Source organism: Oncorhynchus clarkii, chromosome 2, assembly GCF_045791955.1.
Source record: "Oncorhynchus clarkii lewisi isolate Uvic-CL-2024 chromosome 2, UVic_Ocla_1.0, whole genome shotgun sequence".
In the NCBI taxonomy this organism is placed as follows: domain Eukaryota; kingdom Metazoa; phylum Chordata; class Actinopteri; order Salmoniformes; family Salmonidae; genus Oncorhynchus; species Oncorhynchus clarkii.
In genome coordinates, this window is record NC_092148.1 from 55,182,796 (window position 1) to 55,197,164 (window position 14,369).

The window sequence follows — 14,369 nt, forward strand, 5'->3', positions numbered from 1 at the left end:
TGGGTGGAGGCTGGCTAGTGATGGTTATTTAAAGGACTGACGGCCTTGAGATAGAAGCTGTTTTTCAGTCTCTCGGCTCCAGCTTTGATGCACCTGTACTGACCTCGCTTCTGGATGGGAGCAGGTGAACAGACCGTGGCTTGGGTGGTTGATGTCCTTGATTTTTTTTGTAAAAATACAGCCAGCTACTCTGCCTTTCTAAACTAGATCCAAATCGAATTAAACTTTCAAATCACTGGGCTTTTGCACTGTTATTCAAATTATATTTTCACTGCAGCCTAGAGTATAATTTTGTACTCACTTCAAAAGAAGAATGTTCTCAAGTGAGTACAAAACTATTGATTTATATTAAACCTTACCTAGGCAAGTCAGTTTAGAACAAATTATTATTTACAATGACTGTCTACCAGGGAACAGTGGGTTAACTGTCTTGTTCAGGGGCAGATCAACAGATTTTTACCTTGTCAGCTCTGGGATTTGATCCAGCAACCTTTCAGTTACTGGCCCAACACTCTAACCACTGGGCTACCAGCCACCCTATTGTGTTGTTGTTGGCTACTTTAGTCTAGGTAGGATAATTGTATTGTCCCTAAACAAGTTCAATAGGGGAGCTTTCTGATTCATGTCTTCACTGTTCTTTCATGCGCAATGATGCACCTGGCCTGTCTGCTGCCTATCAGTTATTTCTATTTGTTCTCGTCGATTCATATTGAATATTGATGCAGCTTTGAATGCTTTTATATGCGGTATGAGTTAGCCTATTGCAGATCTGGACAAACGATCCACCTACCACAATTGTCACTATGAATGGTGGATAGAGGGCAAGATATACTGTTACTGACCTGTGGTATAGTAAGAAGTTAGCACATGGAAAAACGTAGTACATAAAGGAAGTACCAAAACACCTTGATATAGGGGAGGAGCATGCAAGTAGATGAGGAAATGTGGCTAGGATAGAAGAAAATACATAGTAAAACCTGCAAAAAGAGCAAAAAAGCGCATTACCCTACCCTGTGCCCAATAAAAAAAGCACAAAGCAAAATAAATGCAAAATAAAAAGTTTGACAACCCTCCCCTGTCTTGGACCCTCCCCCCAGTAAATTGCAATCTGGCCCTAAAATAATATCATGTTACCATTGGTGCATTAAAATGAGAGTTAGGGTGATACACCTTGAGCCCTTAATAATGAACCCAAGTGTTTGACATGGTGGAAGGAACCAGTAACTTTATGATCAAACTTTATCAATGTAGAAGGAACAGTAAATGCTCACACTTTGGTCATCATACTTTAACCTGGTTTCCTTCCAATTTCATGATAAACATGATTTTGCCTGTTTGTGACCTTTAAAACCTTCACCATCGTAGTGCAGATGTTGGTGATAAAATGTGAATTATTGGATACCCTCCCTCTGGCTAGATTCCAACAGGAATTACTACTAATCAATTTTTCTGGACCCCAGGAAGAGTAACTAATGTGTATCCATAATAAATGCAAATCACTTCACAAACCAGCATATTGCGACTTGCAGGTCTGATATGGCCCATGAGCCAGGATTCTCCGACCACACCGTTGAGGCTAACTAAATGCCTTATCAAAGGTATAATATGTGGTCATAAAGGAGTTACTTTTAATTGAAACACATTCACTTAGGCAGTCACTTGAATGGAGCAACCATGTCTTTGTGAATAACAAACACAGTCGTGTGGGAATCTCTCACATTCACTCGAAAGGCGTGCTGTGAAATATGCAAATACAGCTGTACACCCTACAGTGTTAAAACAGCACCCCCGGTGTTTAGTGTTTGAAACCTTAACACCTGAATAAACGTGTTCATGTGTTTTAAAAAAGTGTTACAGTGAATAAACATGTTCTGGTGTTTACAATCTAAGCACTGTGGCGTGTTTTCATTTCAATTCTAAATGCCTTGACGTGTTTAAAACGTGTTGCAGAAAAGTGTTCAGTCATGTGATCAGATCCTAAACACTTGGTTTTGCAGTGTATGATGAGAAACATTTGAGAGAATTACTCTTTGTTGTTTTTCAAATCGTGACAACCTCCGTATTTTGCTGTAGATGCTGCCAGAGAATCAGCAGACCATGAACGCCTATAAATCTGCCCATTTGTGAAGAGCAAGCTGGGGTCCAGGCAGAGCCCCTGCTACAGGAGCCCCGCTGAGTTTGTCTCGGACATCCGAATCATCTTCAGGAATGGTGCAGCATTCAGGCAGATAGACACACAGCACAAACTTGCCCCAGAAGAGTCCCTTGCCTAAGGTTACACGGACATGCAAATTGCTCTGTTATTGTGTGTGGACAAACTGTTTGACAGTGTTTCCGTATTTTACATTTTAGTTTTAGCAGATGCTCTTATCCAGAGTGACTTAAGGTCAATGCATTCAACTCGATTAAAAAAAAAACAACGTACGTCTGTCCTCTCGTCTCTCCCATGTCAGGCTGCCACTGCAGGGAGAAACCTGGAAAGGTTCTCTTGAGGAGCAGCTAAAGAGCCTATACCCTAAATGAATGTTCCCAGAGGTCAGGTCTGAGGTCATCAGTCCTGTGACCCTTTCCATCTCTCCTCCCCCTCACACAGCCCATGATGAGGAATGCTCCCGTCATGCAAAGTGTTAGAGCAGATGCTCTGAGACCCAGGATGTGTATATTCCTGCTCCGCTAAACTCACCAAAAGGTCTGTCAATAACACTCCCAGTACTAGCCTATACTAGTAATTCATCTCATCCTATGAGAAAATCAGATTTTGTTAGATCTGCTAAAATACTCTGTCCATGTTCTGTGATTGAATCTTTTTCCACAATAGAACTGTGAAGCAGGGTACCAAAACTATTTCCTCCTACTATACCCGGACGCTACTGGATTAGACTGGTTTGCATGAATTATGTAGTAATACACTGTAGCTTTGACTAAAGACCCCGAGTATATGAAAACAGAGAAACAGAAAGTGTTCGATAATCCAGCAGCCTGTGTGGATCTGGTTCTTGTAACAGGGCTTGTGTATTTTCTGGGGAGTAAGAACAGTGACAATGTTAATCCAGTTTTAAGCCAGTAAAGTGAAAACAGGTCAAAGGAATCAAACCAGCCTGAGAAAATCTAAGATATTTATGTTTTTATTGCAAGACTGCATGAGGTGTTAGTTTCATGAACCTGTCAGCTGTGCAAGGTCTATTTGTTCAGACCTACGCTACACTCTTAGAAAAAAAGGTGCTAAGTAGAACCATCTAGGGTTCTTCAGTTTGTCCCCATAGGCAGAACCCTTTATGTAGTGTTCTTCATGGAACCCTCTATTAAGGGCTCTACCAAGAACCCTTTTTAACTTTGAAAGGTTCTTCCTAGAACCCTCTATGAACGCTTCCACCAGCCTTATTAAAAAATGATATTTTTATGACAATACATGAACATACACTGAGTCTACAAAACATTAAGGACACCTGCTTATTGCATGACATACTGTAGACTGACCAGGTGATGTCACTTCAATCAGTGTAGATGAAGAGGAGGAGAGAGGTTAATTAAGGATTTTTAAGCCTTGAGACAATTGAGACATGGATTGTGTATGTGTGCCATTCCGAGGGTGAGTGGGAAAGACAAAGTATTTAAGTGCCTTTGAACGGGGTGTGGTAGTAGGTGCCAGGCACACCTGTTTGTGTCAAGAACTGCAACACTGCTGGGTTTTCACACTCAACAGTTTCAAGAACTGTGTGTATCAAGAATTGTCCAACTCAATATTAAGAAGGTGTCCTTCATGTTTTGTACACTCAGTGTATATCATAAGGCCTTTCTTTGAGGGACTGGTTATATTTTGGAATACACAGTGGTATTAAGACATTTCTGGTTGAAAGGCTTCCTTAGGACTGCAAGTCACATTATGCTGTGAGGTGTCATTCCAATTGGAGTCCAGCCAGAGTGAGAATATCCAACAATTGGAACTTTTAATCACCTGCAACCTGCATTCAAAATGACTGCCATGGTAGGGAAGATTGATTAGTGAGACTGCCTAAATCATCCAAACTGGAACAACCACCTCAGTAACGAGTGCAATAGGTTTGTTATTTATCTTTGTGTAGCATAACATTTGTCAACCAATCAATGTACATGCAAAAACACATTGAAACTTTAAACAAATCTGAAAATCAACTTGCATTGGAGCATGCTGGGAAATATGATAATGATGGGCATGGTTTTGAGAGTAAAAATGACACAATCCCACACAACACTACTGAGGTTAGTTTACTCCACTGAGTGTTAAGTTAATGTAACTCCTGAATCAACACTATACATATTACAGTGAAAAAGCAACACTTGGTAAAACTGGCCAATTTGCTGTGTAACATACAATACACAGCTGGTTCACTTATTCCCTTTTGTTCTCCTACTCTCAGCTGAATAAAATCACAGATAATAATCATTTGAAAGAGAGAGATCGTGGCAAAGATATCAACTATGCCAAACTATGTGAAATGGTTAAGAGAATACCAGATAAATGCACAAATATTCCCAATATAGATACAGTCATTTGTCAATGAGCCATTCAATATAATTTATTTATCTAGATCTTACATTGTCGTCGTGATTTCTATGCAGTTTATATAAATACTTGCGAGGATCGTTGATAATGTTCATTCATTTGACCTAATTTAAGCCAGGCATATCAAGATTCGACAATATGCGTTTTATTTCTCATGTATTCCCAAATGACCTCTCATTTGCTGTTTTCTTATGACTTCATACCATAGCTACTTCTGAAAACCAAAATGTTTTATTCATAAGAAATACTTGCGGCTGTTTACAGGGTGAAGTAATGTATGTCTAATATCTTCATCTTACTTCATGGCTCTTATTGGTTAAACGTGGGATACAGGCAGCATTTACCGTGAGACACGTTTTTTGTTTAATGGGGTGAAAGAAATGTAATAATTGGTGATGAATGGGTCTATTTAAGTTGTAATAGTTTCATAAAGGGATAACAGCTGATCCTCTGTAAGTGTTATACCGTAGTAATGAATTATGGCATGGGACCCCAAAGCTCAGGCCCAGAAACAGTACATGTTAGTGGCCCACCGCTGGGTGACATAGAGAGGACAAGACAAGTCGGGTTGTGCTTCAAAAGGACTGCTGTGTGTGTGTGTGTGTGTGTGTGTGTGTGTGTGTGTGTGTGTGTGTGTGTGTGTGTGTGTGTGTGTGTGTGTGTGTGTGTGTGTGTGTGTGTGTGTGTGTGTGTGTGTGTGTGTGTGTGTGTGAAAGTGGTGTGGACAGTTTGGAGAAATGGTAGCCTTTAGATCTTTCTGGGGCTTAGGTTTGAGTCTAGTCCTCATCACAGGGCACCCTTATAAGGTCATAGCTGTACACTGGTCCTGTGTTCCAGCCCCCCCCCCCTCCACATTAAACCAGAGATAAGAGAAGATAAGACAAGGATTATATACCAGCAGTAAAAGTGTTGCCTTCTGGTTGTTCTCGAAAGATGAAGTGAGTTCTCCTTTCTTTTGATGTCACAGCCAAGTGATGTGAATGATGAGGTGGTCTGTGGAAACGTGATAGACTTTTATTGTGTAACAGTAAACGTGCTTCTATATTTTGCCACTAATGCTCCTAAGACAATTATTTAGATGCAATTGTTTTACAAGGTGAATACAGAAATGGTGTCGTTTTCACAAAAACATTTCTAGGACACTTAGTTGAAACTTGTAATGCAGCTCTCCTCCTTTCAGCAAGGGTACAGAGAAAATGTATTGTAACTAACCGTAGCAGTACAGTAGAGTCCCATACAGTAGAGTGGTTTGCTAGTATTAGCCATGCATGGCTACTTGGAGATGTTTCTAGAGGGGCTGTGTGATGTGATGGTGGTGGTGGTGGTGGTGGTGGTGGTGGTGGGGGTTGGGGGAGGGACACACACACACATGGCTCTGATTAGATTATCGTTTACTCTTGGCTCTGTCACCATGCATGCCCGAAGCCAGAGGAGGGCTGATTGAGTTTGAAGAGGGCCTTTGTTTGGTATAAAAGGTTTATCATCCCATTTAGCTATTATTTATCTCCTTGCCAATCTTCGCACATGGCAGAGAGAGTGTAGGGCCTCTGTGTGTGTACGGTGTGTGTGTGTGTTTACTGTGTGGACATGTTAAACTATTCTTTCTGGGACCAGAAGTCCCTACAAGAACAGTAAACAAACAAAAATTTGACCAACTGGGGACATTTTGTTAGTCCCCACAAGGTCAAATGCTATTTCTAGGGAGTTTAGGGTTAAGGTTAGAATTAGTGTGAGGGTTAGAATTATGTTAAGGGTTAGGGTTATGGATTAGGGTTAGATTTAGAGTTAGGGCTAAGGCAAAATAGGATTTTGAATGGGACTGAATTGTTTGTCCCCACAAAGTTAGCTGTGTGTGTGCACGGTGTGTGTGTGCACGGTGTGTATGTAGTTTTCAAAGGGATGTCTGATTGTGCCCTAAACAGTTTGAGAAACCCGATGAGTGGTTAATAAAGTGCCCACTCTGATTCCCGGCAATACTTTGGATATGGAAAGGAACACCGAGAATAGAGTGCAGATGAAATCTTTCCAGTTGAAAGAGAGCCCAGGGCCTTGAGGAGAGGAATAAGCAGAAAAAACAGACAAGCACACTATGCTACAGACAGTGATGTCCAAGACCAGCTTATCATAAATTGAGATAATATTATATCCCCCTCCCCACAATACAATCTAGACTCTATTGTCCCCAAGTAACTTCAAATATAGCATGTAAGTCAATTGTCAATAATTGTTCTATGGGTGTGTGTGTGTGTGTGTGTGTGTGTGTGTGTGTGTGTGTGTGTGTGTGTGTGTGGGGGGGGGGGGGGGGGGGGGGGTTCTGGACAGATTAGGAAAGGATGTTGAGTCATTATTATTCCATGTTTGTATTTACAACTAAGAGTTAATGGTTGTTATTGGTGAGAATGGAGAGGGGCTGTATCCCGGGGATTGGGATGGAGTGACTGGTAGAGCATCAGACACTTGTCTGAGGTGTGCGTGGGGCCTCCACTCATCCCATTTTAGTCTCTTGGAGGACCCACTCACCCCAAGTAGACCCCACCAGCCACTTTACTTTAATTGATCAGGTAATACAAACCAACCACAATATTTAAGAGGCAGCCTTTCCTCAAATGTATGTACGATTTATGTATAAAGTATCCACAGTTTTTTTTATTTTTGGCTATAAAGCCATAGAGCCTCAGGTATAAAAACATACTTTGCTTAATGTTTTTTTAAATCTTTTTTTTGTGTGTTTTTTTGTTAAATGTCTGCTCAGCCCATATGCTCTACCGTATATATGTAAGGTACAGTACCAGTCAAACGTTTCGACACACCAACTCATTCAAGGGTTTTTAATTTATTTTTACTATTTTCCACATTGTAGAATAATAGTGAAGACATAAACACTATGAAATAACACATATTGAATAATGTAGTAACCCAAAAAGTGTTAAAAAAAATCAAAATATATTTTATATTTGAGATTCTTCAAAGTATCCACCCTTTGCCTTGATGACAGCTTTGAAAAATTCTTGGCATTCTCTCAACCAGCTTCACCTGGAATGCTTCTCCAATAGCCTTGTAGTTGTTCCCACATATGCTGAGCACTTGTTGGCTGCTTTTACTTCACTCTTAGGTCCAAATCTTCCCAAACTCAATCTCAATTGGGTTGAGGTCGGGTGCTTGTGGAGGCCAGGTCATCGGATGCAGCACTCGATCACTATCTTTGGTCAAATAGCCCTTACACAGCCTGGAGGTGTGTTTTGGGTCATTGTCCTGTTGAAAAACAAATGATAGTCCCACTAAGCGCAAACCAGATGGGATGGCATATCGCTGCAGAATGCTGTGGTAGCCATGTTGGTTAAGTGTGCCTTTGAATTCTAAATAAATCACCAACAGTGTCACCAGCAAAGCACCCACACAACATCACACCTCCTCCTCCATGCTTCACAGTGGGAACCACACACCCAGAGATCATCCATTCACCTACTCTGCGTCTCACAAAGACACGGCGGTTGGAACCAAAAATCTCAAATTCGGACCCATCAGACCAAAGGACAGTTTTCCACTGTTCTAATGTCCATTGCTCGTGTTTCTTGGCCCAAGCAAGTCTCTTCTTCTGATGCAGACAATTACATTGATGGAAACAACAATCTATCCGCAATATTAAAGCTGATCCACCCCCTAAAAAAATAAAAAAAGCCTCTTCTTCTTATTGGTGTCCTTTAGTAGTGGTTTCTTTGTCGCAATTTGACCATGAACACCTGATTCACGCAGTCTCCTCTGAACAGTTTATGTTGAGATGTGTCTGTTACTTGAACTCTGTGAAGCATTTATTTGGGCTGCAATTTCTGAGGCTGATAACTCCAATGAACTTATCCTCTGCAGCAGAGGTAACTTTGGGTCTTCCTTTCTGGTCCTCATGAAAGCCAGTAATGATGGACTGTTTTTTCTCTTTATTTATTTGAGCTGTTCTTGCAATAATATGGACTTGGTTTTTTACCAAATAGGGCTATCTTCTGTATACCACCCCTACCTTGTCACAACACAACTGATTGGCTCAAATGTATTAAGAAGGAAAGTAATTCCTCAAATTAACTTTTAACAAGGCACACCTGTTAATTGAAATGCATTCTAGGTGACTACCTCATGAAGCTGGTTGAGAGAATGCCAAGAGCGTGCAAAGCTGACATCAAGGAAAAGGGTGGCTACTTTGAAGAATCTCAAATAAAAAATATACTTTGATTTGTTTAACACTTTATTGGTTACTACTGTACATGATTCCATGGGTGTTATTTCATAGTTTTGATGTTTTCACTATTATGCTACAGTGTAGAAAATAGTACAAAAATAAATAAAAACCCTGGAATGAGTAGGTATGTCCAAACTTTTGACTGGTACTGTATACAACAACTATGTACAGTGTTTATACTATGATCCTCCCATTCTATGGATTGCCCACCGCCCTCATAATGTATGTCATATCGACTAAAATGTTTTAAATGGTTCTTTATATATACATATACAGTGCCTTGCGAAAGTATTCGGCCCCCTTGAACTTTGCGACCTTTTGCCACATTTCAGGCTTCAAACATAAAGATATAAAACTGTATTTTTTTGTGAAGAATCAACAACAAGTGGGACACAATCATGAAGTGGAAATCAAAAACTGAAAAATTGGGCGTGCAAAATTATTCAGCCCCCTTAAGTTAATACTTTGTAGCGCCACCTTTTGCTGCGATTACAGCTGTAAGTCGCTTGGGGTATGTCTCTATCAGTTTTGCACATCGAGAGACTGAAATTTTTTCCCATTCCTCCTTGCAAAACAGCTCGAGCTCAGTGAGGTTGGATGGAGAGCATTTGTGAACAGCAGTGTTCAGTTCTTTCCACAGATTCTCGATTGGATTCAGGTCTGGACTTTGACTTGGCCATTCTAACACCTGGATATGTTTATTTTTGAACCATTCCATTGTAGATTTTGCTTTATGTTTTGGATCATTGTCTTGTTGGAAGACAAATCTCCGTCCCAGTCTCAGGTCTTTTGCAGACTCCATCAGGTTTTCTTCCAGAATGGTCCTGTATTTGGCTCCATCCATCTTCCCATCAATTTTAACCATCTTCCCTGTCCCTGCTGAAGAAAAGCAGGCCCAAACCATGATGCTGCCACCACCATGTTTGACAGTGGGGATGGTGTGTTCAGCTGTGTTGCTTTTACGCCAAACATAACGTTTTGCATTGTTGCCAAAAAGTTCAATTTTGGTTTCATCTGACCAGAGCACCTTCTTCCACATGTTTGGTGTGTCTCCCAGGTGGCTTGTGGCAAACTTTAAACAACACTTTTTATGGATATCTTTAAGAAATGGCTTTCTTCTTGCCACTCTTCCATAAAGGCCAGATTTGTGCAATATACGACTCATTGTTGTCCTATGGACAGAGTCTCCCACCTCAGCTGTAGATCTCTGCAGTTCATCCAGAGTGATCATGGGCCTCTTGGCTGCATCTCTGATCAGTCTTCTCCTTGTATGAGCTGAAAGTTTAGAGGGACGGCCAGGTCTTGGTAGATTTGCAGTGGTCTGATACTCCTTCCATTTCAATATTATCGCTTGCACAGTGCTCCTTGGGATGTTTAAAGCTTGGGAAATCTTTTGTATCCAAATCCGGCTTTAAACTTCTTCACAACAGTATCTCGGACCTGCCTGGTGTGTTCCTTGTTCTTCATGATGCTCTCTGCGCTTTTGACGGACCTCTGAGACTATCACAGTGCAGGTGCATTTATACGGAGACTTGATTACACACAGGTGGATTGTATTTATCATCATTGGTCATTTAGGTAAACATTGGATCATTCATAGATCCTCACTGAACTTCTGGAGAGAGTTTGCTGCACTGAAAGTAAAGGGGCTGAATAATTTTGCACGCCCAATTTTTCAGTTTTTGATTTGTTAAAAAAGTTTGAAATATCCAATAAATGTCGTTCCACTTCATGATTGTGTCCCACTTGTTGTTGATTCTTCACAAAAAAATACAGTTTTATATCTTTATGTTTGAAGCCTGAAATGTGGCAAAAGGTTGCAAAGTTCAAGGGGGCAAGGCACTGTATTTTGGTTAGGTCAGGGTGTGACTAGGGTGGGTACTCTAGTGTTGTATGTCTAGGGTTTTTGTATTTCTAGGGTTGTTGTAGGTTTAGGGGTTTTTGTATTTCTATGTTGGCCTGATATGGTTCTCAATCAGAGACAGCTGTTTATCGTTGTCTCTGATTGGGGATCATATTTAGGCAGCCCTGTTTCCCACTTTATGTTGTGGGATCTTGTCTTTATGTAGTTGCCTGTCAGCACTTGTTTGTATAGCTTCATGTTTGGTTTTGTTATTTTTGTTAGTTTGTTCAGTGTTCATTCTTTAAATAAATAAAAATGTTTGCATAGGCAGGGCCTCCCGGGTGGCGCAGTGGTCCAGGGCACTGCATCGCAGCCAGCCGCGACCAGGAGGTCCATGGGGCAACGCACAATTGGCCTAGCGTCGTCCTGGTTAGGGAGGGCTTGGCCGGCAGGGATATCCTTTTCTCATTGCGCACCAGCGACTCCCGTGGCGGGCTGGGCGCAGTGCATGCCAACGAGGTCGCCAGGTGCATGGTGTTTCCTCCAACACATTGGTGCGGCTGGCTTCCGGGTTGGATGCGCGCTGTGTTAAGAAGCAGTGCGGCTTGGTTGGGTTGTGCTTCGGAGGACGCATGGCTTTCAACCCTCGTCTCTCCCGAGCCCATACGGGAGTTGTAGCGATGAGACAAGATAGTAACAATTGGATACCAACTGCGCCTTGTTCTCCTTCATATGACGAACGTGACAGTCCCCGGCTTTCTAGCTAACACAGATCCATGTTTCTGTTTTCCATTTGTTATGTCTTGAGTGTACACACCAGGTTCCCATTAAGTTATTGTTATTTCCCTATTTAACCCTCTGGTTCCCATTATGTTTTGTGCTTGATTATTCCTGGTTTGTGTTAGTCGTGTGTGTTAGGGTTGTTATCCCTGCGTGGATTATTTTGGCTGATTTATTTTTCAGAGTAAAGTAAGTTATTTTACTCAGTTCTGTGTCCTGCGCTTGACTCCATCCTCACCTCTGCACAACTGATGTATGATAAAACTCTAAAATCTCAGGTTATACAATGAATGTGGAAAAACTAAATGATGGAAATCAGGAAAAGAATAGCTCATGATCTACACCAAACCTTTAAGTGGACCACACAAAATATTACATACTTAGGATGCTTAATAAGTGAGAACAAACATTAAATATATTATGATTTTAATACCATTTCTCAACAATATCAAAGTAGATGTAATTAAATTGAATAATCTTCCCATAAATCTTACAGGTAGAATAAACCTCTTTAAAATGGTATGGCTGCCAAAGTTTATTTACTTATTTTTGATAATACCAATTACCCCACCAAAGACATTATTTCAAAAAAGTATACTCGGTTATAACAGCTTTTCCTTGTTACATATAGTTCAACGCACTAAATAAATGTTATGATTCTACCTGTCATCAGAGGGCGGCACAGACCATCCTAGAGATATTCTCGACACTCAGGTGTGTCCGATTTACTCATTATAATTTCCCTGTTAAAAGAGGTGGGTTTTCTATTGTCCTTTGCAGAAGTGTGAATTGTTTACTGTGTGCGGTTGTTTCCTAAGTGAGTTTTCGAGACTTAGTGTTTGCTGGTTTTTCAAGTGTACTGTGATCCTGTGGCTACCGTTTCTCAGTAAAGTATTATGTTTAGCCTTAACCACTGATTCCTTGTCTGGTCTCTTCTCTGCACCTGGGTCCAACCTTACCACGTCACAAGAAGAACAATGTGTACATATTGAAGATGGGAATGCTCATCCCCAGAATCTTTTCATGGGTTTATTTTCAAAGGATTAAGCTAAGAACATGAACAACTTCATTGTTAAGAACACTAACAATATAGAACAATATTAAATGTATTCTACAAGAATAAATATCACAATAAATATCACTCCCTAAACAATTCTTGGATAGCTTTTCAGAAAGTGTTCCACATAGAAAACTAAAGGCATAGAAACCATAAATGACTTGGTAACGGTAAATATATGTATTTCCATGACAGAATTAAAAAGTAATTTAGATGTAGATAGTTTCAAATACATGCAACATAAAAGTTACATATCACACAATTTCGATTTTGAGATCAGAGCAACCTTGAGGGAATCTTATTTGAGTCAGAAAAGGATGTTTAAATGATAGGGAAGACATACAAAACCTTGACGAGAGCATATTCAACTAACAATTTCAACCAAACATTTTTTAAACTATTGGGACCAAGACTTAAGTATAAAGAACTGATGTTGGCACACGATGGAGGGAAAGTTGGAGCATAACTAACAAAATTACAGTTAACAAAAATGCATGCTTAATCCAGTATAAACTAATGTATAGAATGTATTATACAAGAATCAAAACTCACTAATTCCGTAGCACAACGGCAGAGTCATGTCTCAATTGCAAAACGAATAGTGACTCCATAATCCATGCCTTCTAGGAACATGATAAAGTCTGGAAGTTGTGGGCAAAGCTAGAAAGTTGGTTGTCAGAAGGATTACAATGTAGAATTCATTTCCATCTGTCTGCATATTTCAAGACATGGCATTATGGGGGTGTAGTGAGATACCCAATGGGCTGGATGATTCTCTTCTCACCACTCCTCTTGAAAAAAACTATTCTAAAAACTGTTGCCACAAAGTTGGAACCACAGAATCGTCTAGAATGTCATTGTATGCTGTAGCGTTAAGATTTCCCTTAACTGGAACTAAGGTGCCTAGACAGAACCATGAAAAACAGCTCCAGACTGTTATTCCTCCTCCAAACCTTACAGTTGGCACTATGCATTGGGGCAGGTAGCGTTCTCCTGCCATCCGCCAAACCCAGATTCATCCATCAGACTCCCAGATGGTGAAGGCTGATTCATCCCTCCAGAGAACGGATTTCCACTGCTCCGGAGTCCAATGGGGGCGAGCTTTACACCACCCCAAGTGACACATAGAATCTTAGGCTTGTTTTTGCGACTGTTCGGCCATGGAAACTCATTTCATGAAGCTCCCGGCAAACAGTTCTTGTTGCTTCCAGAGGCACTTTGGGACTTGGTAGTGAGTGTTGCAACCAAGGACAGATTATTTTTAAGTGCTACGTGCTTCAGCACTCGGCAGACCCGTTCTGTGAGCATGTGTGACCTACCACTTCACAGCTGAGTCTTTGTTGCTCCTAGACGTTTCCACTTCACAATAACAGCACTTAGAATTTACCATGGCAGCTCTAGCAGGGCAGAAATTTTACGAAACTGACTTGTCGGAAAGGTGGCATCCTATGATGATCACTGAGTCCCTGAGCACCTCAGTAAGGTCCTTCTACTGCCACTGTTCGTCAATGGAGATTGCATGGCGGTGTGCTCGATTTTATACACCAGTCAGCAAGCTGAAATAGCCGAATCCACTCATTTGAAGGGGTGTCCACATACTTTTGTATACAGTATAGTGTAACTATTGAAAGTGCATGGGCTACGGAGAGAGTTGAAATGGTAGTTTTAGGCCATGTGGCAAAAGTGATGGGTCGCTGGAGATGGGTGTGTGCTAGTGGGTCTGGGCAGGTGTGATGTAGTTGATATTTGTAGGATGTTGTCCTTTGTATGTGTATGTTTTGTATTGTTAATAAAATAATTAGTCATCCATAAATGTGTGATAAACACAGACTCATAAAAAGCCTCTAGCTAAATTAAATTGTATGATCTTTAGCTTTTAAACAAATCAACCAACCTTTTAAAATGCATGATTTACCTT